General features: G+C 39.3%; 1 protein-coding gene across 1 annotated transcript in view; it reads right to left on the reverse strand.

Moving 5' to 3' along the window:
- The window catches only part of sstr3 (somatostatin receptor 3), a 36121-nt gene extending 15140 nt beyond the window's left edge, over positions 1 to 20981 (reverse strand). Inside the window, exon 1 of the mRNA XM_056242619.1 lies at positions 20633 to 20981. The gene's annotated coding sequence lies outside the window, so the exon portion shown is untranslated. The remainder of the gene's footprint in view (positions 1 to 20632) is intronic.
- Between the last annotated feature and the right edge of the window lie 1456 nt (positions 20982 to 22437).

The raw sequence follows: 22437 nt of genomic DNA on the forward strand, positions 1-22437 counted from the left end.
GAAACGCACAAGAATTCCAACGTACCTGTACTGAAACGTACCTGTGCAAATGGCAATAAAACTCAATAAAACTTTGAACCAAGGCGGAGTCAGATCCAGGAATCTCTGCAAACTGACAGAACACCTTCTCGTGTGGGCCCATCGCTCGCTGAGAGCCGCGCATGTACCGGGCCACGAGAATGTCAGCCCAGACAGACATTCCCCCGGGAGAATGGTCCCTGCACCCTCAGACAGTCCAGTCACTATGGCGCCTTTTCGGCAAAGCGGAAGTCGACCTTTTTGCGTCAAAAGACAACGCTCATTGCCCGAGATTCTTCTCGAAGAGCGAGGACGCGCTGGCCCAAACCTGGCCCAGCTGCCCGCTGTACTCTTTCCCTCCAATCTCGCTGTTACCTCGGGTAATCAAGAGGATCAGGGAAACATGCCACTCAGTGCTCTTCATAGCCCTGCGATGGGAGAACCAAACCTGGTTCCCAGGCTGGTGGCACGTAGCCCCGTGGCCGATCCCGGTGAGGAAAGATCTTCTCTCCCAAGCCGGTGGATCAATTTGGCATCCCCATCCAGAGCGCTGGTCTCTGCATGCGTGGATAATCAACGGATACCTGTTGCTTTGCCAGAAGGGGTCCTGAACACGATCACACAGTCTAGAGCTCCTTCTACGAGAAGACTCTATGCGTCTAAATGGTCAGTGTTCTCCGAATGGTGCGCTACAAAGAGCCTGGACCCACGCACGTGTGGGGTTTCGTGGGTGCTTTCCTTCCTTCAAGAGCTGCTGGACAAGGGCAGGGCCCCTTCCACGCTCAAAGTGTACGTTGCGGCTATTGCAGCATTCGCGGAGTCGACGCGCAGCCGTGCGATGGGAAGGAACCAGGAGGATGAATCCCCCGCGGCCCTCTTCGGTTCCTATTTGGGATCTTTCTTTGGTCTTAGAGGCCCTGAAAGCTTTTCCCTTTGAACAGTTAGAATCCGTGGACCTAAAATACCTCCCGCTCAAGACCGTTTTTCTGATAGCTCTGTCATCAGTAAAACGTGTGGGGGATCTACACGCGCTGTTAGCCCCGCGTATCTCGAGTTCGGACCAAATGACAAATGGTTATGTCCCCAAGGCGATTGGCACGCCTTTAAGAGCGCAGATTATCTCCCTATCGGCTCTACCACCATCCGATAGCGAGGACAGTGATAACTTCCTATGCCCCGTCAGGGCGATGAGAGTGTACATCACGCGTTCCGCCGCCTTCAGGCGTTCTGAGTAGCTCTTTGTTTTCGTTTGGAGGGCGCACCAAGGGTCTCGCTGCCTCGAAACATAGCCTGTCCAGATGGATAGTGGACGCTATCGCAGCAGCTGATGCGTCCAAACACATGCAGTGCCCTATGGGCATCAGGGCCCATTCCACTAGAGGGATGGCTTCGTCGTGGGCTTGGTCCAGCGGGATTTCTATTCACGATATTTGTATGGCGGCAGGCTGGGCCTCCCCCCTACATTCGTGAGGTTTTATAACCTGGAAGTTCCTGCCTTGCAGGCTAAACTTTTATCAGTCTAAGCGATGTGTATATTCTGCCCAGTTGTTCATGTGCAGGCCACTCTCATGTCAGTGAGGTGAGACTCTCAATACATAGACCGGCTGAGCCGCTCTGTATTTCCCAATGACGTGCCTGTGTACTTGTGCTGGCCCGCGTTGCTGGCCGCCTATTCCCCATACAGTTGTGCGAGGGCAAGCAACTAAGCAACTTGCGCAATACTCGTTCCCTCTTCTAGAGTACATTTAGTCAGACAGAAAAAAATGACAGAAACTTTGGCGTGGAAACATGTTGTATCAGTGTAAACATGATCAGTTAACATTTGTTTCCTAGTTTTGCATACATGCACAATGTGACAATTAAAATATTTACAAATATTTCTATTTGCATTTTTCCTAGAAGCAAAATCTCTGCTGGATACTGCCTCATTAATAAAGAACATTTCCAATTCCCAAACAGATGCACATGCATTATACAGACAGTGAGAGATTGCTGTAGGATCCTACTATTAAGTTTGAAATAAGTTTGACAGTTATTTTGATGTTGTTTTGTCACGTTATGCATAAACTTTACAACAATATTGCATTGATCAACACTGGAATATGCAAAATTACAGCACGCCATGGTTACAGGATGGTCTTTTGACCGAAAGCTTGGTCTATTAAATTTGCTTTAAGGATTTGAGTATGCGGACAGTTTATTTATTGAGATCTTATCCACCCTTTTTAAAATGTAATTTTTAATTAACTACATGTACCACCTATAGGATTATATTTAGGATGTTTGGTTTGGTTTAGGGTTAGTTGCATGTAATTATGCAAAATGTATTTTTATTACTATAATAACTACATGCAACAAGGACACTGTAAAAAAAGGTGTTACCAAATGAATTTGAGGGGAACAAAAAAGAATAATTCATTATATGAAAAGAATGGTAATGAGAAATAGACCCAGTAACAGAGAAGTGATCTCTCTACAGTGAAAAACAGGACTACTAAAACAAGTCTGATGAATATTACTAAAGATCGCCTATGAATGTTTAATAAACATCTGCTGTGTGGTGTCAACCTTTGTTTCCCTGTGAAATAAGATGAGGAGGAGGATTTTACTTGTGTTAAATGTCAGGCCATGCGCTCTCTGTTTCTTTTCTCTGTGTCAAGGGACAATGCATTGGTAATTAGTGTTTTCATTCCGCCTTGTGTGCATTACTTATTAAAAAAAATTGCACACTTAAAGAGACCATTCTCATGCTATTTAGACTGCTGATGACATGATCTGTTAAAATACTCAGTGTAACTGGGTTCTGGCATTGTTATTGCACAGATGCATGCTAATCTACACTGTGTGTGTCATCACCACAGGCATGATTTTATTCATATTAAAGTAGATCACATAACACTTGTTGAAGGGTTGCAGCACATTTACAGCTAAAGTCTGTGTTTGCGCTGATGAGCAGTATGTCCTCCTTAAAGGAACACGCCGACTTTTTTGGGACTTTAGCTTATTCACCGTATCCCCCAGAGTTAGATAAGTCTTTTTCATCTCTGTGCGTGCTGTAACTCTGTCTGACGCTCCCACCGCTAGCCTAGCTTAGCACAAAGACTGGATGTAAATGGTTTCAGCTAGCATACTAATCCCAATAAGTGACAAAATAACACAAACATTTTCCTATTTGCATGTTGTGATTTGTATAGTCACAGAGTGTACAAATAACAAGGTCGATATGAGACACAGCCATCTTTTAACCGTATAAATATTGGGAACTATATTCTCAGAAGGCGAAGCACTGCTAATTGGGCGGAGTGATTACCGCAGCACCTGAGACGCACCATGATGAGGAGCAGAGAGTTCGTTCAGAGTTGGAGTAATAGAGTCAGCAATTATTAGATAAAAGCATAGTTTAAAATCATGGGTGTTCGCTGTATTGTAGAGCTGCGACAATAAACAGTGGAGACCAGGTAATACCATGAAGTTTCATAGAATTCCAACCAAAAACGCATCCTGATTAATAAATATCACAGAACACGAATAAAGAATTATTATTACAGGAACCGATATACACTCACCTAAAGGATTATTAGGAACACCTGTTCAATTTCTCATTAATGCAATTATCTAATCAACCAATCACATGGCAGTTGCTTCAATGCATTTAGGGGTGTGGTCCTGGTCAAGACAATCTCCTGAACTCCAAACTGAATGTCAGAATGGGAAAGAAAGGTGATTTAAGCAATTTTGAGCGTGGCATGGTTGTTGGTGCCAGACGGGCAGGTCTTGAGTTTTTCACAATCTGCTCAGTTACTGGGATTTTGACGCACAACCATTTCTAGGTTTTACAAAAAATGGTGTGAAAAGGGAAAAACATCCAGTATGCGGCAGTCCTGTGGGCGAAAATGCCTTGTTGATGCTAGAGATCAGAGGAGAATGGGCCGACTGATTCAAGCTGATAGAAGAGCAACTTTGACTGAAATAACCACTCGTTACAACCGAGGTATGCAGCAAAGCATTTGTGAAGCCACAACACGCACAACCTTGAGGCGGATGGGCTACAACAGCAGAAGACCCCACCGGGGACCACTCATCTCCACTACAAATAGGAAAAAGAGGCTACAATTTGCAAGAGCTCACCAAAATTGGACAGTTTAAGACTGGAAAAATGTTGCCTGGTCTGATGAGTCTCGATTTCTGTGGAGACATTCAGATGGTAGAGTCAGAATTTGGCGTAAACAGAATGAGAACATGGATCCATCATGCCTTGTTACCACTGTGCAGGCTGGTGGTGGTGGTGTAATGGTGTGGGGATGTTTTCTTGGCACACTTTAGGCCCCTTAGTGCCAATTGGGCATCGTTTAAATGCCACGGCCTACCTGAGCATTGTATCTGACCATGTCCACCCCTTTATGGCCACCATGTACCCATCCTCTGATGGCTACTTCCAGCAGGATAATGCACCATGTCACAAAGCTCGAATCATTTCAAATTGGTTTCTTGAACATGACAATGAGTTCACTGTACTAAAATGGCCCCCACATTCACCAGATCTCAACCCAATAGAGCATCTTTGGGATGTGGTGGAACGGGAGCTTCGTGCCCTGGATGTGCATCCCACAAATCTCCATCAACTGCAAGATGCTATTCTATCAATATGGGCCAACATTTCTAAAGAATGCTTTCAGCACCTTGTTGAATCAATGCCACGTAGAATTAAGGCAGTTCTGAAGGTGAAAGGGGGTCAAACTAGGGCTGGATGATTAATCGAAAAAAAATCTAAACCGAAATTCAGAGCCTATAACCGACGTAATTTTACCATGTCGGTTATTTCGTTTTTTTAATCCTATTAATATTTCCTCCCACTGTGTGTTAATGTACTTTCCCCTTAAAACATATTACCGCGTGTGTAGTCACGTAACTTCGCCCCGTCCAGTCTGCGACACTGAAGCAACATGAGCCCCTTTCACACAACAAGTGCCTCCACTCCACAAAGCAGGTTTCGATAACAAGCGTTTACAAATGCTACACAATATGAAAAGGATTAGTTTTTTAGTTTTATACAAGTTATATTTTAATTTTAAGATGGCAATATTTAAAATAATTAATTTTGTTTACAAAAAGAACTATTTTCTACATTTTTAGGAAACTTTCTTTTTACATTAAAACTTTTTTTAAGACTTTTTTATAAGACATTTTTATTTCAAGCATTGTATGCTTTGTTTGATTCAATTGTTTGAAAAATATGTTTCCTTATTTTAGAATCACAAAGATAGGATTATGCACTCTTTCATTAGAAAAAAATAACCGTGAACATATTTACAGTATAAGCCTTGCCAGTGACATGAGAAAGAATTTTTTTTAAAATAATCGTTCAATAATCGTAATCGAGGTAATTTGTTCGATTAATCGCGATTATGATTTTAGCCAAAATCGTCCAGCCCTAGGTCAAACACAGTATTAGTATGGTGTTCCTAATAATCCTTTAGGTGAGTGTATTTTAAATGCAATTTATTACAGCTCAACCAAATGTATTCAACAGCATATAATACAGTAATGTTAGATAATTGCATTACAATAGGCTAGACTAAGGGGAAAGTAATAGCACAAGGCAAATTGTTTTTGCACAATGAACCCACAGACAGTAGCCTACCCGTACTGGACAAGGTTCACTGTTTCTCAAAAAAAGGGTCAAATTTGTATTGATGTTCTACAAATAAAAAATAGATATAATACAGATGAACAAATGATAAAGCTCGGGTTGCTGAATATTCAATCCCTTACTAACAATAAAGCACTTATTGTTAATGATATGATTACAGATTATAACCTAGCCGAGTAGCCGTGTTTGACAGAAACCTGGCTAAAACCAGACGATTACATTACTTTAAATGAGTCCACCAAGATTACTGTTATAAAAACGAACCTGGTCTGAAAGGAAAAGGGGGTGGTGTTGCTGTAATCTATAGTAATATCTTCAGAATTACTGAGAAGTCTAGTTTCATATATAATTCTTTTGAAGTGTTGGTGCTCAGTGTAAATGATAAATCACGCTTGACATTTGTGCTAGCTACTGTATACAGGCCACCAGGACACCAAACAGACTGTATCAAAGAATTTACTGATTTTGTATCGGAGTTAGTACTGTCTGCAGATAAAGTCCTAATTGTTGGTGATTTTAATATACATGTAGATAACGAAAAGGACGAATTTGGGATTGGCATTTAGAGACATTCTGAACTCTATTGGAGTTCGACAACACATGTCAGGCCCCACTCATTGTCATAATCATACTTTAGATCTAATATTGTCACATGGAATCAATGTTAATGCTGTTGAAATTCTGAAGCAGAGCGATGACATCTCAGATCATTATCTAGTCTTGTGTATACTCCATTTAGCCAAGGTTGAAAAGCCGACTCCGTGTTACAAATCACTTCTGCCACTAAAGATTGCTTGATTAATAATATTCCTGATCAGTTTCATCTCCTCAGCATCCCAGATATCTTAGAAGAACTCGATATTGCGACAGAAACGTTTGAGTCTCTCTTTTCCAGCACTTTAGGCACAATTGCTCCTTTGCGCTTAAAGAAAATTAAAGAAAATAGTTTAATGCCGTAGTACAACGAGCACACTCGGGGCCTTAAAGGGATACTCCACCCAAAAATGAAAATTCTGTCATCATTTACTCACCCTCAAGTTGTTGCAAACCTGTATGAGTTTCTTTCTTCTGCTGAACACAAAGGAAGATATTTTGAAGAACGATTGGAACTTTGGCACCATTGACTTCCATAGTATTTTTTTTTTCTACTATGGAAGTCAATGGTGCCAAACAACTGTTTGGTTCCAATTGTTCTTCAAAATATATTCCTTTATGTTCAGCAGAAGAAAGAAACTCATACAGGTTTGCAACAACTTGAGGGTGAGTAAATGATGACAGAATTTTCATTTTTGGGTGGAGTATCCCTTTAAGAGAGCAGCCAGAAAAATGGAGCACAACTGAAAGAAAACAAAACGATTGAGCACGATTGTGTACAGAAAAGCCTTAAAAACTGCTAGATCTGCTTATTTTTCGACTCACTTAGAAGAAAACAAACACAACCCTAGGTATTTATTTGATACAGTGGCAAGAAATAAAGCTTCCACTTCTGAAGTTTCCAAAGAGCATAGCAGTACTGACTTTATGACCTTCTTTACTTACAAGATTGATAATATTAGAGAGAAAATTATAACTATGCAACCGTCTACTACAGTATCGCATCAGGCAGTGCATTGTAGTGTCCCAGAGGAAAAATTCCATTCATTCGTTGCAATAGGAGAGGAATAATTGTCTAAACTTTTTAAATCATCTAAATCAACAACATGTATTTTAGAACCTATACCGACTAGAAGCTACCGAAAGAAATCCTTCCAGAGGTCATGGATCCCTCTTCTTACAATCAGACACACAAAAATGATTTATTATATTTAATGAATAATCCAGAAAACTCACTCTCCCAACAAAGGTCTATGAAACTACCCCCAAAACTAACATCCCAAATGAAGCTAACACACTGGCAGAACCCGGTGTCCTGTTACAGGACACATTAAGACTGATAAGACTTTTTACGACCCCAAAAGGAATTTGCAGAGAGTTGTGAATCTCACTTAATTCTTGCTGAGGAGAAGAAATAAACCCTTTTAATCCTATATATTCTATATATAACCACTTAAGAAATGTATAAACATGTATCTAATTTTCCCATCTCATGATTTTCCTTTTATGTGGTTTGGCCTATGTACTCTTTTAAACTCTTTTGGATTAATGATTCAGACTTGCATACTATGGTTAACCAAAATCATATGTGTGGCATGTTTAGTCTCTATAAACTCCAATCTACGTCCCCCATTTATTAATTTACATTACATTTTGCTAACTTTGTGACGCATTAGTATTATAAGAACCTTGAAGATTCTTTTGTTAAACACCCAATCAAATTACTTGTTCAAAGGCCTGCTTGAACAAAAGGTCGCAAAGAAATTCCCTCCAAAGGGAACAACTTCTTATTGGCTCACAACCCTCCAGAGGGTGTGACATCTTCACGCTTTAAAAATCACTGATCACAAGATCACGCCCTCTTTGGTCTCTTAGCCTCTTACTCTCTTAGTGTCTTAGTCCCTTTTTGAAATCCGGATGTGAAGATGATGCTGAACTAGAAGTTTTCTAAGGACCCCCAAACTTGTGCCAGGCTGCGGCCTTGTCTTTCCATTCACCAAAGATCCTCTAACTCTCACTGGTTCTCTCTCATCAAGACAACATCAGCAAAGATACACTGGAGCCTCAACAAATTGCATCAGGACAGTTTAATTCAAATGGGAGAGACATGCAAGTATCAAACTTAGGGCCCTATCTTGCACCCAGCGCAATTGACTTTGTACATCGACGCATGTATCATTCCTATTTTGCACCTGACGGACAGCTGATTTTTCCTTCCACAGACGCACGTCGGTAAATTAGGGAATGAACTTGCGCTTCCGGGGGCGGTTCATTGAAAAGAAGAGGCGTGTTCCGGCGCAAACGTTCCCTGGTGCTATTTTGCAGTTTCAGAAAACAATTCCGCCACAGACCAGGAAAAACCTAGTCTAAAGTCAGTGGCGCATTATTCAGATACTATTTTAAGGGTGCATGCTTGGCCATAATGTAGCGTGTGCACAACGCGCATACACTTTGCTTTTCTCATACACAGACGTAACAGTTCCCATTTTTGCAAACCATACATAAGGAAAACTTGTGAGTAACTATTATGTTTGTTAGCCTTTTTGCTATGCTGCTTGCTATGCTTATACAACAATAATTCGTTTTTAAAGGGGTGGTTGATTATGATTTCACTTTTCTAACTTTAGTGTGTAATGTTGTTGGTTTAGCATAAATAACATCTGCAAAGTCACAACGCTCAAAGCAAAGCAAAAGGAGATATTTTCTTTTACAGAAATTGCTAACATTATTGTTAGTGACATCACTAACTCTAAAATTTACATAAACCCCCGTGAGTACGATTTATAGATTATCGTGACAGAATAATCAATGACTAGAAGATAGACACATAAATTCATCAAACTAACCATTCAGAAATGTCCTGTTGCTTCTACATGTTGTCACTTCTTCTTGAGTCTCTCCATCATTGTCTGACTCCGGTTTGAACATAAAAGGCTAAAAGTTTTAGAAATTTTCAGTGCATGTGTGTGTGAGGTAAAAGGAGACAAGCTGTTGTAGCTCCGCCCCCTGTTCCGGGAGCAGCAGCTCATTTGCATTTAAAGGGACACACACAAAAATGGTGCGTTTTTGCTCACCCTCAAAAAGTGACAATTTTAACACGATATATAAAAATATCTGTGGGGTATTTTGAGCTAATACTTCACAGACACACTCTGGGGACATCAGAGACTTAATTTACATCTTGTGAAAGGGGCATTATACCATCCCTTTAAGTCAACAAACACGAGATCTAATTTCACCATAATATTGTGCTTTGCAACAAAACTGTTCAGTTTTTATTTCCTTCAGTTGGGTTACGTTAGGCCCGGTAATTAGCCAACGGAATTTTCAAATCTGTAGGTAGTTTCAAAGAGACGAACATAACATTTGCTATTTATTTGCTACTTATTTGCTACATGACACATGTCATGAATATGAAGGAGGTTGTGGATGCAGTTATGCAGTGTTGATGTGTTATATCTATCTGAGCATTAATGAAGGTATAACCACGCTTGGGACAAAGACTCATAAATTAACTAGAGCAACCTTCCCACTCGGACATTTCACCTTGCTTATTGGTCCAGTCAACCCTCAGGGGTTGGATCTTTCTCAGGCTTTATTAGAGACAGTCCACATGTGACCTCCCTCTCTTAGTTTTTCATCCAGCCGCAACACTGTTTCTGGTGATACTGGGGAACCCCCTCCACGGGGGCCCAGGGCCCAGCAGGCCCTGATCCAACTAGATATGGGCTCAGGCAGGAGAGAGAAGACTCTCTCACAAAGAACCAAGGACAATCTCAGGAGTTTTGGAACAACGACTCCAACCAACAACGACTCCAATCACCCACTCTTCCGACTTTCTCACTTCTCCTGGGTGCTGGGCGTGGCCTCAACAGGGCCCAGGGCCCCAGGCCTTGACCAAACCAGCCATCCACTCATGGAGAAAGATAACTTTCAAACAACTTCCACTTGCCACTGCTGGAACCCTCAACGACTTCAATTTTCCACAAATTCAAGAATTGTTCCCACTACAAATGCAAGTATTCAATTCAATGAAATGTGAAAATGAAATGCTGTTGGTTCTTCTCATAGTTAGATGGATCTTATCCATCGTTACATCATTCCATCTCTCACTCCTTTTTCCTACACATGTATTTATGTATGTTTGTTTAGTTATTCATGTTTATGATTTAGTTAATAAAACTTGTGCACTTTATGTATTTGGTTCAGATTCACTGCTTGCAAACAAAGTCTCTTTTACGATCTTGATCTTGCTACATGCTCAAAGCGCTGTACATGCTAAGAAATAATTATTCTTCTGTGGCCATGGAAGATACCCTTTTCTTAGAATAAATTAATAATCAAAAGAGTTCGTTGGACGAACTGATTAATTGATTGTAATATTAATTTAGCCATGTCAAGTTAATCCAATTAACTGACCCAAATATGCATAATTAATCATAACTCATAAATCAAAGTTATTATCGATTATTAATATTTCCTATAGCTAAGTTCCTTACAGTTAACATTCCTTACAACTACCTTAGTTAACATGAACTAAGAATGAACAATACTTCATCAGCATTTATTAATCTTAGTTAATATTAATATGAACATTGTAGCGTATCTGGACTGTGTCAGGATGACTCTTTCATATCTACATGTGAAAATGCTTTTAACCCCTTTACTCTTATCCGTAACTCTGGCCTGGCACCATAGAGTCTGAGTTAAAATTGCCCATTGACACCTTTACGGCATGAGTGTTTACCCAAACACCAATAAAATAGAGCACGCCCCGAGCCTCAAAGAAATCAGTATCTCCTTAACACCCCATTTCTGTGAGAAAGGAATGCCAGGTCATCGAAGAGAAAGCTCCTCTCTTCACACACACACACACACACACACACACACACACACACACACACACACACACACACACACACACTCACACTCACACTCACACTCACACTCACACACTCACACACACACACACACACACACACACACACACACACACACACACACACACACACACACACACACACACACACACACACACACACACACAGACTTTTCCATTAAACTCAGAATATGAGCCATTGCCAACTGTATATGATACGTTCCTGTGTATATGCATGTTTCCCAGTTCATATTAGTCTAGTTATGATTTCCTAGTGTATCAATGGAACTCTAAGTGCTTGTAATTATACATTTAGGTGTATCTTTGTATTCCTATTATGTGTGTATATCTTCTTGGTATCGTTTTAAACCTCTCTAGCTCACGGAGTTAGACACATACAGGAAATTACAGTAAAATGTATGAGTCTATGTGCAACCGCTTTCTGGTTAGAAATTGCATCTTTTAACAAGGCCGTAAACTACGCAGATGAACTGCCCTGACAAGACAAAGGAACATATTCCTGCTCACAACTCTCGAAGGTGATTGGCCGTTCACCCCAAAGGAGGTGTGAACTCCATTGTCCTCAAAAGGATGGAACGCCAGTTCCTCCTGGTCTTCAGTCCTCAGTCTTCAACCCTCTTCAACAACTTCTTCAAGATCTCCTCTTCAGTCCATTAGTTTAGTTTTCTTTTGTTTCCCGTTTCGTATTCTACTTTGTTCATTTCCACAGACGAGTGGAATGAACTTAGCCTGAATTATTTTTCTTTGAGTAACTTCACTTCAAGGGACCTTTAAATCCGCCGCTCCTCCGCACACCAGAAGAACCACGGAGAAGGTGTGACGCTCAGAAGGAACGACCACACGCGCCTTCCTTACTCAGCAACACAAGAGAACCATATGTGCAAGTATTCGTTTTATCGAGCTTTCAAATCGTTTAAGATTTGTTTACCCCATTTAGGGTGATTTGATATCTTGGTCTCTCTCTCTCAAGGTTCCTGTCTCTGTGATTTTGCCATACTGTTGACCACTTTCTACCTCTTTTACCTCTCATTTTCTTTCATTGTTCTGTTGTTCTGTAATCTGTTGTGTATACATTTATTCCGTGTAACTTTACTTCACCTGTATACATAGTTTTTCCTTTATTAAATACATTATATTCATTTGATTGACTCTGTCTGCTGCTCATATTACGAGGTCCCTTAAATGTTCAATCAAGCTACGAGCTTTATGAATTTGTTGATACTTAAATAGTACTTTTATAGAACAGGAAAGTTAATACTCATGGCCAGAGAATAACTTCTCTTGAACGTCTATAATAACTTTCATGAGGGTTGATGAAGATCGGACGATCAGTTTTGTTGGACAAAGCAGATTATTCGATAATAAATTGACCTCATGAAAGGTTATCCTTGGAATCGATCTATCCTAGACAATTGACATATTCATATTTAATTATAATTCGTTGTGTTTGATTATTGATATATACAGTTGATCTAATTTTGCCTACCTGTATGGAGAACTGACTATAATTCGCTGTATTCAGTTGTCCATACAGACCGTTGGTAACTTATTCCCTTTCCGGGTAATTTTAATCTATGTATGCGATTACTGGACATATTCATGACCAGTTATTAAAATTATATTCCCTTTATTTGAGCTAAGAATTGCTACAACATTTACTAATACATTATTAAAACCAAAGGTTGTATTTGTTATAGTGCTGGGCCGTTATCGGCGTTAACGTGCTGCGTTAACGTGAGACTCTTATCGGGCGATAAAAAAAATATCGCCGTTAATCAAAGTTGGGTTGGGATCATAAATAGCTTTTTCGAATATCGTTATATTTTCACGCAATTCTAATGTGTAGTATGACGCCGCGCCTACTGTCACAGATCGCGCAGTAGGGTATTTTCCTGTCAGGGACACAAGGTGTACTTTTACTTTGTTACGTTGGGCGACGTTCCTCTCGTTACTTTATTTTAATGCAATACGTTGTTAAATGAGTTTATTCCAAGCGCGCTGTGTCCTTTGTATGGGCATGAGTGATGCTCTTTTACAAATGAATCACTCGTTTGAGTCGATTCTGTTCAAAGACTTCATCAAACAAGTTGTCAGATGATCTGTCTAAATCGGTTCGCGAATCAGTTGATCTGTTCAGTTCCTCGCGCACTGAATCGTCTGAAGCGCTTTCAATTCACACTCGGAGTCGAAACAGGAAGATTTAAGAGCATCAAGAGCGTTGGATGAAGTGGCCGATCTACAGTCTAGTCTAGTGAATGCAAATCTGCAAATGCATCATATTTTTGCCAGCGATGAAGATCTTTATTAGTTGAACATCTTCGTAAGCTGTCTGTGAATGAATGATTCCACAGGACGATACATTCGATTTCATTTCATTCAGGTAATACATTGTGTGTGTATTGCGCGTGTATTGCGCAGTGGCATAATCACACGAATAGTTTACATTGATTGAAACTAATTTGTTTAAAAATGAGGCTATTGCAGTAACAAGGCAGGTTCACATAAAATTCTTATGACATATGATGACATTATTTTTTGATCTAACGAGCATTGGCGATGCAAAAACGGACTGTCGTGCGTATTGTTTTCCTTCTTCTTCCAATTAGCCTAGCCTACTATGTTAAAAAAAGGACGAAAACATGTTACTTGTTCAATTAATAAACAGTTTGTTTGATGACAAATCGCTAAAGATGAAATTGGCCTCCCTTTCTGTCATTGCGTTTTTTTTTTGTTTTTTGTTTTTTACGATATTCGACTTTTGCTCCTCGATTGTCGAATGGCATTTTTGGCAGAAATGCACATCCCTACGCGAGGCAAACTATTCTCAAAGACTTACTTTTAGTCATTATTTGGGTAGCACACATATTCTGAATGCCTTCGGGAGAATTCAAATGAGCCATTTTAATCTAGATTAATCTAGATTAATTTCAATATTAATCTAGATTAATCTAGATTAAAAAAAATTAATCTATGCCCACCTCTAATTTTGTTAACATTAGTTAATGCACTGTGAACTAACATGAACAAACAATGAGCAACTGTATTTTTATTAACTAACATTAATAAAGATTAATTCTTAGTTCATTTCAGTTAATACATTACAATAATGTTCATTAGTTAACATTAGTTAAAGTGTTACCGAATATTGTGATGTTAATGCATTTGGTTTTGGTGGACTAGATCTACTACGCTGCTGCTGCAGTTGATTATTGCTGCTGCTGCAGAGCAAGTATGGACTTGCTACAGCTAATATATAAATACAGACATGCTGTTGTGAGCAAGTAAGATATGCTGTTGCTGCTGCATAAATAGACATACATAAATCCCTTAACAGATCTAGGCAGGTAGCTGGGGGGTTTCTGAGGAAATATAGCAGCTTTTCCACCATCGGGCCAAACCATTATGTTTGCTTAACCATTCCATTCCTTGCTGATCTGACCCTTCCGGTACACATATGGTTTCATTTTCCACTGTGGGGCTGATTTCGAATCTCTTTGGAATTGAATACAAATCTGTCATTCGTTGACTTGGTAACGCAAGAGTTTACAGACAATTTGAGATGTCAATAGCGACCATGTTATGGAGGATGATCAGATGGTTCTTTTAATTTCATTATTAATTTGTGTTTACGTCGCTTAAAGACTATTTAAATGTTGAGCAAGCAATCTCATATGCTGCAAGATCAAAGAGGCCAATCAGCTTGTGCAATAATGATGTGATTGCTTGCAGATAGAATTTAAAAGGACCTTTCAGCCTGTGCCCTCTAGAGTTGCATGACTGAACTAGATATTTTTTAAATTCCTACCCCAAAGCTGTGGTAACTGATTGTTACCAGTCCTAAGAGAGATTCTATCACTCCCAGTAGGCTGGTTCAGTTAGATCTTATGGGCCACATTCCCTGTTCACGCCTGCCAGACTGTTTCTAAACTTATCTCTAAAAGATTTACAATCTCCTCTCAGAGCTCAGTAGCACCAACAAACAACACAGTTATCTCCCCTGAAATGCTGCAGATTTAAAACACTAAAGACCTCCTCAAACAAAAATGACTCCATATCACCAGATAAAATCCACCTGCTTACTTTAACACTGCTCTGATTAGTTCCTCCCTTGATAGCATTAGATATCTTGAACCTATCTGAAACAATCTCAGCCTTGAAGACATAGAAAGACATTCAATCACCTGCACAGTTGTGTTCTCTTTTAACGTCAAGAGCTGACGTCCTTGCATTATTTGTACCTCTCGGAGAATAAGCAAATCTTTGAATATCAGCCCTGTATTTAATCAGCCTCTCACAATTCAAAAGGAATGATGAACTTTGCCCACTGTCAGAAAATAGGAGATTAAGGTTGCATATGAGTACGCTAGAGAACAAAAAAGAGACATAGACCGACAAAAATAAAGAGAAATTCATCATATATGACAGCAGACATTTGATCTATGCATCACTACAGCATTGATCTGAATGTACTTTATGTTACTCTTTGCTAGGGCTGCCAATCAATTAAAATCTTTAACTGAGTTAATTTAATTTATAATATATTTTTATTTTAATATGTACATGTAATATATGTATATGTAAGATAAAATTTTACATTATTTTGCCAGATGAAAGCATTGAATAGGCATTACAAAAAGTAGCTTTACAGGTCAAAATATTATTTGTTTTATTTCCATATCAATGAACATAAGCCTGTCACTGGCCTATAGTAAATTTAGATTGCTATGATGATAGGAAAATCCCTCATTATGGGTCAGGGAGTATCCTTAATGTTGTTATGCATTTTTAAAGTATAACTGATTAATAGCTAATTTTTTTTTTTTTTTTACATGGACATACAATTACTTTGGACGAACCATATGCATTTGTTTAAGTATTTTAGCACAAATGCTAATTTTCAACACCTGTCCACGGGAGGCTTTTGGAAATAAAATACAATAACAAGACTAGTAAGCAAAATAATACTAAAAATACTAACAGAGAAGGATAGCTGAAATATACCATATAATTACAGAAAAAAAAAAAAAAATTGCATACATAAATTATAAAGCAGAAGCATCAGAGTCAGAGATTAGTTATTCATGCGAGCACTGCTGTTTAGTTTTAGCCATTGTTTAAGTCCTCTGTTAAAAGCTTTGCCATCGGTCTCTAGTTTTAAATCAGTAGGCAAAGCATTCCAGAGTTTTGGCCCCTTTACTGAGAAGCCAGACTGACCAAAGGAGGTCTTACACTTTGGGACTAAACAGTCACCTCTGATAGTGGCTCGTGTGTTCGCCCCCTGAGAGCTTTGGCGTATACTGATTAATATAGAAAACTGCAGTGAAACATGATTATTTAGACATTTGAAAGCCAATTTAATATAATTAAAATCAATAAAACTGTCAAAACCAAGAAGCTTATGCTTTCTTAGAACATCACAATGATGCCATCTCATGAGTTTCCGGTCCATTATTTTTATTGCCTGTTTGTAGAGTGAGAGAATCGGTATTAATTTATTTGGTGAGATTTGTGACCATGATGTGACGCAATATGATAGGTGTGAAAATATCATTGCATGCATATAGTTTTGCAGTGTGACAGGACAAATCCCTTCTTATAAACCGAAAACAATTTATATTTGGTCTGACCTTCTTGCAGATGTACTTAACATGATTATCAAATTTTTAATTTGTATTCAGAATAATCCCAAGGTACTTGACTTCATTGACTGCTTCTATTGCTTCATTTTTTATTTGTACCTCAAACATATCGCTAACCGGCCTATTTCGTATAGAGCAACACATGGAGACTGTTTTCTTAACATTTAGCGATAGATGAGATAACTCGAGCCAGTTAGAGATATTCTTTAATGCTGTTGTCAGGTGTTCACCTGCCAGACTGGGTGTTTTAGTGGAAACATGGACCACAGTGTCGTCTGCATACATCTGACAGTTTACGCCTGGACAGCATTTTGGTAGGTCATTTATATACATTGTGAACAGCAAAGGGGCAAGTACAGACCCTTGCGGTACTCCCATGTTGTTGGCTTGCAGAGGTGACTTTACCCCATTGACTCTGACACATTGCTGTCTCCTGCCCAAATAAGACCTAAACCACTGCAAAGCTTCTGAAGACATTTTAAATTGATTTAATTTATGTAGCAAGATACTATGATTTACAGTGTCAAAGGCCTTCTTTAGGTCCAGGAACACTGCCCCAACAACATTTCCTTTATCCAGTGATTCTTTAATTTTATTGATCAAATAACAGTTAGCTGTTTCGGTGGAATATTTGTCTCTAAATCCAAACTGTAATGGATAAAGCAACTGATTAGACTCTAAATGTTCCGCTAATTGCTCGGCGACAATCTTTTCCAGAACTTTTGAGACTAGGAAGGATAGCAATAGGCCTGTAATTGCTTGATATTTCCTTATCCCCCGATTTGTAGACCGGGGGATTAAATTAACATGTTAAATTGAAAGCCCTGCTTTTCACACTTTGGAAGCACATCTTTAAAAAAGAAAATCTGCCAGCAGAAAAATAAGTGGTAGATGTTTAGTTTGCTGCATTAACTTTCTATATGATAGATGGTAAAGTGTGTGCAGCATGTGGGTGGAACAGTTGGAGCAGTGTTAGGATGGAGAGAAGCATGTGATGAGACAATGTAGCTCTACTGTTACTCACACAGTAACACTCTCACTGAGAAGTTGAAAGGCTACTGACAGAGGCGCTGACATGTTCTGTGGGTAAAAATAAAACATAACACACTAACACACGATACACCCAGACATGTTTGTGAAAGTCAGCAGATCACAATGGATTACATCAGACCATGCAACATACAACAGTGCAAGAATGTGCAAATCTCCTGGTATTATTGAAACATGTCAAAAACTTATGCTCCACAGACTTGTGGAATGAACAGCTATACCCGGAGAACATTTGATTTAAAGAGACAGGCAGTCAGGGCTGTCAGCTAAAGGGGAACAGGACTAGGAGCTGTTAATTAGGTAGTGGATGGGGGCACATATTTATCACTCCTGCCCTTCTGCTCTCACTCGGTCTCTGTTTTTTTTTTAATCAGTCTCTCTCTCTGTTTTATTCATGTAGACAGACAACGGATATATACCCGCTTGGCAGCCAGGCAAAACCACAAAATGTCATCTTTATCAACAACTAACTAATTAACAGGACACAAGACTAAGAATGGCACATCCATTTAAGTAGCAATAAACATTTGCAATGCTAAGATTTGGAATTATCAGTCTGTGAAAGATCGTGGTCAAGATGTTCTCAAATAGCTTCATGTAAGCAGAGCCAGTTCACCAGTTACACTATGCAGGCTGTTAAAACTGACACATCTTGAATGAGAATCGAACAGACTGGTTCTCCTGGCTCACTGGCTAGTATGCCTGCCTTTCTTAGCAGGCTTGTTCTGTGAACAGCACTGACTGCTGTCATAGCCATGAGTTGCATTTTCTCCTAGCAAAAGGTGCGATATACTTTGCTTACACTCAGTGGGTTTTTGAGTTGGGGGTTCTGTTACTGTATAAGTAATCCAGCTCAATGCAAGACTCAACCTCATATGTATTCTCATATTCAGGATTTGGGGACCAAATGTATAGGAATTTAAGGATATGGTTCCACAAATATGGTTGTCACATTACTTTTTAAAGGGGTCATATAATGGTACATGCACTTTTTCAAGTTGATTGTACTGAAATGTGTGTTGGCAGTGCCTGTACACAACCATCATATAATGATAAAAATCTATCCAGTGTTTTTGTTTTAATCTCCTTATATGTTTTGATATATATCAAATATATATTTTGATATATATTGAGGAATATTCCCCACAATCAACGTCAATGCTTTCATGTTTGCGTGATTCGCGAATCTTTTCTCACCAGACTGCTTTATAAACGAGGATCAGTATAAAGCTGGTTTTGCTAAGAAGCTGCTCCTGAAAAAAGAATCGGTACCAACTATTCATGTCCCTGCTGCACCTCCAGAAGAAGTGAGTGTAAAGTTTTATTAACCTTTATATTAATCTTTGTAAATCGCTTGCACGCTTCACGATGAATGCGGCTAAGGTTTACACTCAGGGTACATTACGTCATGTTTTCTATGTACGACGTTCTCAATATAATTCATAATCCCACGTTTATAATGAACAACGCGTTTTGGTTATTGTCAAACTGAGTACGTATACATCAGTAAACACATAGCGTTCGTACATCTCACTAAGTTACTCTACCCTGCCAGTACACAAAGATAGATCAAAGTGACATTGTTAACCAACCATTCAGAAACATCCTGTTCAAGCCTTAATTGTCGAAATTCTTTGCGGCCGTCATCTTGTTCCGGGTCCGACTCCGGTACAAGCTGATACGGTTGCACAGATGTGTCCTCAGAGACTCCCGCTGCCATTCTTTCTCCAAAATATACCCTCAACTGTTGTCAAGGCAACACTGCACGTGCGTTGTGTCATATAAGGAGATTAAAACAAAAACACTGGATGGATTTTTATCATTATATGATGGTTGTGTACAGGCACTGCCAACACACATTTCAGTACAATCAACTTGAAAAAGTGCATGTACCATTATATAACCCCTTTAATCAATAAGCAAATACAAGTTTATCAATTACTACAAACCAAATGTTACTAAACCAGATACTAAGTGAAAGCTTATTTACACAAAATTTGAAACCTTGTTATTCTTTTTATTTTTTTATTCTAATTTTGCTGTTCATTTAATACTTTTGCAAGAATGTCAAAAATCACAAAAATAAGGGTTTAAAACTGTATTTAGACGTATTGATAACTCCATAGAAAGAGAGAGAGAGAGAGAGAGAGAGAGAGAGAGAGAGAGAGAGAGAGAGAGAGAGAGAGAGAGAGAGAGAGAGAGAGAGAGATGTGGAAAGGGTACAAATAATATGTGTTTCTAAATAGACTACTAACTATTAAATTGCATACCGAATTTATAGGTCATGAAAACATCTGAATAAACAAAACTAGATAAAGAATTGGCATGTTTTTCACACCATGAAGGAGCAATGATCATGTCACTGAAATCCCTTGCACGTTAAAAAAACAGTAAGAATATTTACAAAGTATTTACATATCCCATAATCATCATTGCCCACAAGGCAGTTGCTACAATATGAATCGCAGACTTTACTAAGATGTTACCAAGTAACATTAACGCTCTAATAACGAGGTAATTACTGTAAATAGCACCTGCGCTTCACCCGTCTTTCTAATACCCCTTTCACACTGACTGGGAAAACAACGGTGTTTACTGCAGCACGGATGAGCCCTGAAGTAGCCTAGAATCTATCACACAGTACTTATCTCTTAGCCTAATATAATACAATAATTATTATTTTAAAACATTTTAAATTGGACGAATATCCATAACTCTTTATACACCGACCAAAAACTAAAAGAACAAATCCCAAAAATTGCTCTTTGCAAAGTTTCCTACCTTAAAACAAGATTTGTCGGCCAACTTGGTCCTTACAATTGGTTATATGACAAACTGAAGACTCTTCGTGGAGATATTTTTCAACTTAATTTACAGGTTAGATAGTTTTTCCTGGACAAGCTGTTGGTTGCGCGCTCCGGAGATGCCGCAGGAAAAGCGCGTGGTGGCTTGACTCGGCGAGCGAGAGAGAAACTCATATCTGTGGAGTCCTGAACATTACATTACTCAATGCTCCATCACTCCGCTCCTGTAACCAGGTAACGGCTCTTCCGCAAGCTCAAGCTAAAGGTAGGCGTTGATATAAATCACTCCGGTACCCGTCAGCTTGTGCGTGCGTGTGCGTGTGTGTGCGTGTGCGTGCGCGCGCGTCCGTGTGTTTTAGAGGTTTGTTCGTTGTTGGTTTTAAATTATGTTTTATTAACAAAGTTCGGGAGGAGCACGTTCAGTTAATTAACACGAATGGAGTGCACTCAGCAATCAATGATAAGAGGTGTATAGATTCAGCAATCAGCTCACTCCATTGATTAGGGTACAATAATTAGGGTTAATTAATTATGAAATTATTAGGGAATAATTAGGGTGCAATACTGCTGTACAGATTGTTTCCAAATAATGATCCCAGATGAGAATAATTCGTCATATGTTCCCTTCAGGGAAGGGCACATTGACTGTTGATATTTAGTTTGATAGACCAATATGACATCATAAGTAGGCTACACTTTTGAATAGCCTATAGGCTACTGACCAGGTTTACATGCACATCATTTTCCATGTTTTGAATACGGTTTACATGCACATTACACAAAATCTGTCAAGAATAAACACTTTAAAACAGATTGCCATTTCAGGTAAAGCAAAAATAGCCATGTGCCTTTTTTGTATACTTTTTTTGGGACATTAATACGGAAGCGTATTGCATTCACTTGAGGGAAAAAAAATCGACTCTGTTTTTCTGAATTAACGAGTTAATTATCTCAGAATTACGAGATCATTTTTCATGGAAAAAAAGAGTTCTCTTTCATAGGTCCACTCAACGCTGCGGAAAGCGCAGTGGGATATCCTCTGGATGTGCCGATTGCCTGAAGCCCTATAGAATCACGCCAATTCATTGGCTGATGGTGCTCGCGCAAAGCTGGCTCCGCCCCGACGCTCTTACTTCGTAGCATGATGAACGCGCGCGCGCCATCCTCTCCTCAGATTTCTCTGCCTTCACGAAGCTTTTGTATTGTATCTGTTCCGGTTCTTATTATTATTCTTCTTCTTCTTCTTCTTCTTCCGACTGGGCGTCTATGGCAGCCCATAGAACCGTATCCGGGAAAGTTGTTCCGGTTTGACATTCTGATAGAGGACAGTCCCAACAGTAATTGCACCAATTTTGGTGTCTCTAACTCATTGCCTCTAGCGCCACCACCTGTCCAAAATTTCAAAATCATTATGCTAATAACTTTTGAACTGTAAGGCCTATCAACAAAATTCTTTTTTCCTCTGATTCACATCTTGCCCTTCGTTTGTTTTTTTCTGAGCCCGAATTCTAAATTCAACTACAGCTTTAGTCTCGACACTTCAGCGACTGGTATATGTGGAACTCTGTTCTCCTTACAGTGAAGTGTCATGGATTATCGACGCTGCTCTCCGCCATGCTTTCGTTTTATTTCGAACGACAACCCTCACAGTAAGTGTGTTAAATGTATGGGTTTTTCGCATGCGCGTGAGGCTGTATTAGGATTGTCAAAATGTAAATTTTGTGACAATCACCTTCTCAAAACCCTCCGCTCTAGACTCGTGGTTTTTGAGAAGGAGTCATT

The sequence above is a fragment of the Rhinichthys klamathensis genome, unplaced genomic scaffold (assembly GCF_029890125.1).
Source record: "Rhinichthys klamathensis goyatoka isolate OS25496 unplaced genomic scaffold, OSU_Roscu_1.1 h1tg000733l_1, whole genome shotgun sequence".
NCBI classification, from domain to species: domain Eukaryota; kingdom Metazoa; phylum Chordata; class Actinopteri; order Cypriniformes; family Leuciscidae; genus Rhinichthys; species Rhinichthys klamathensis.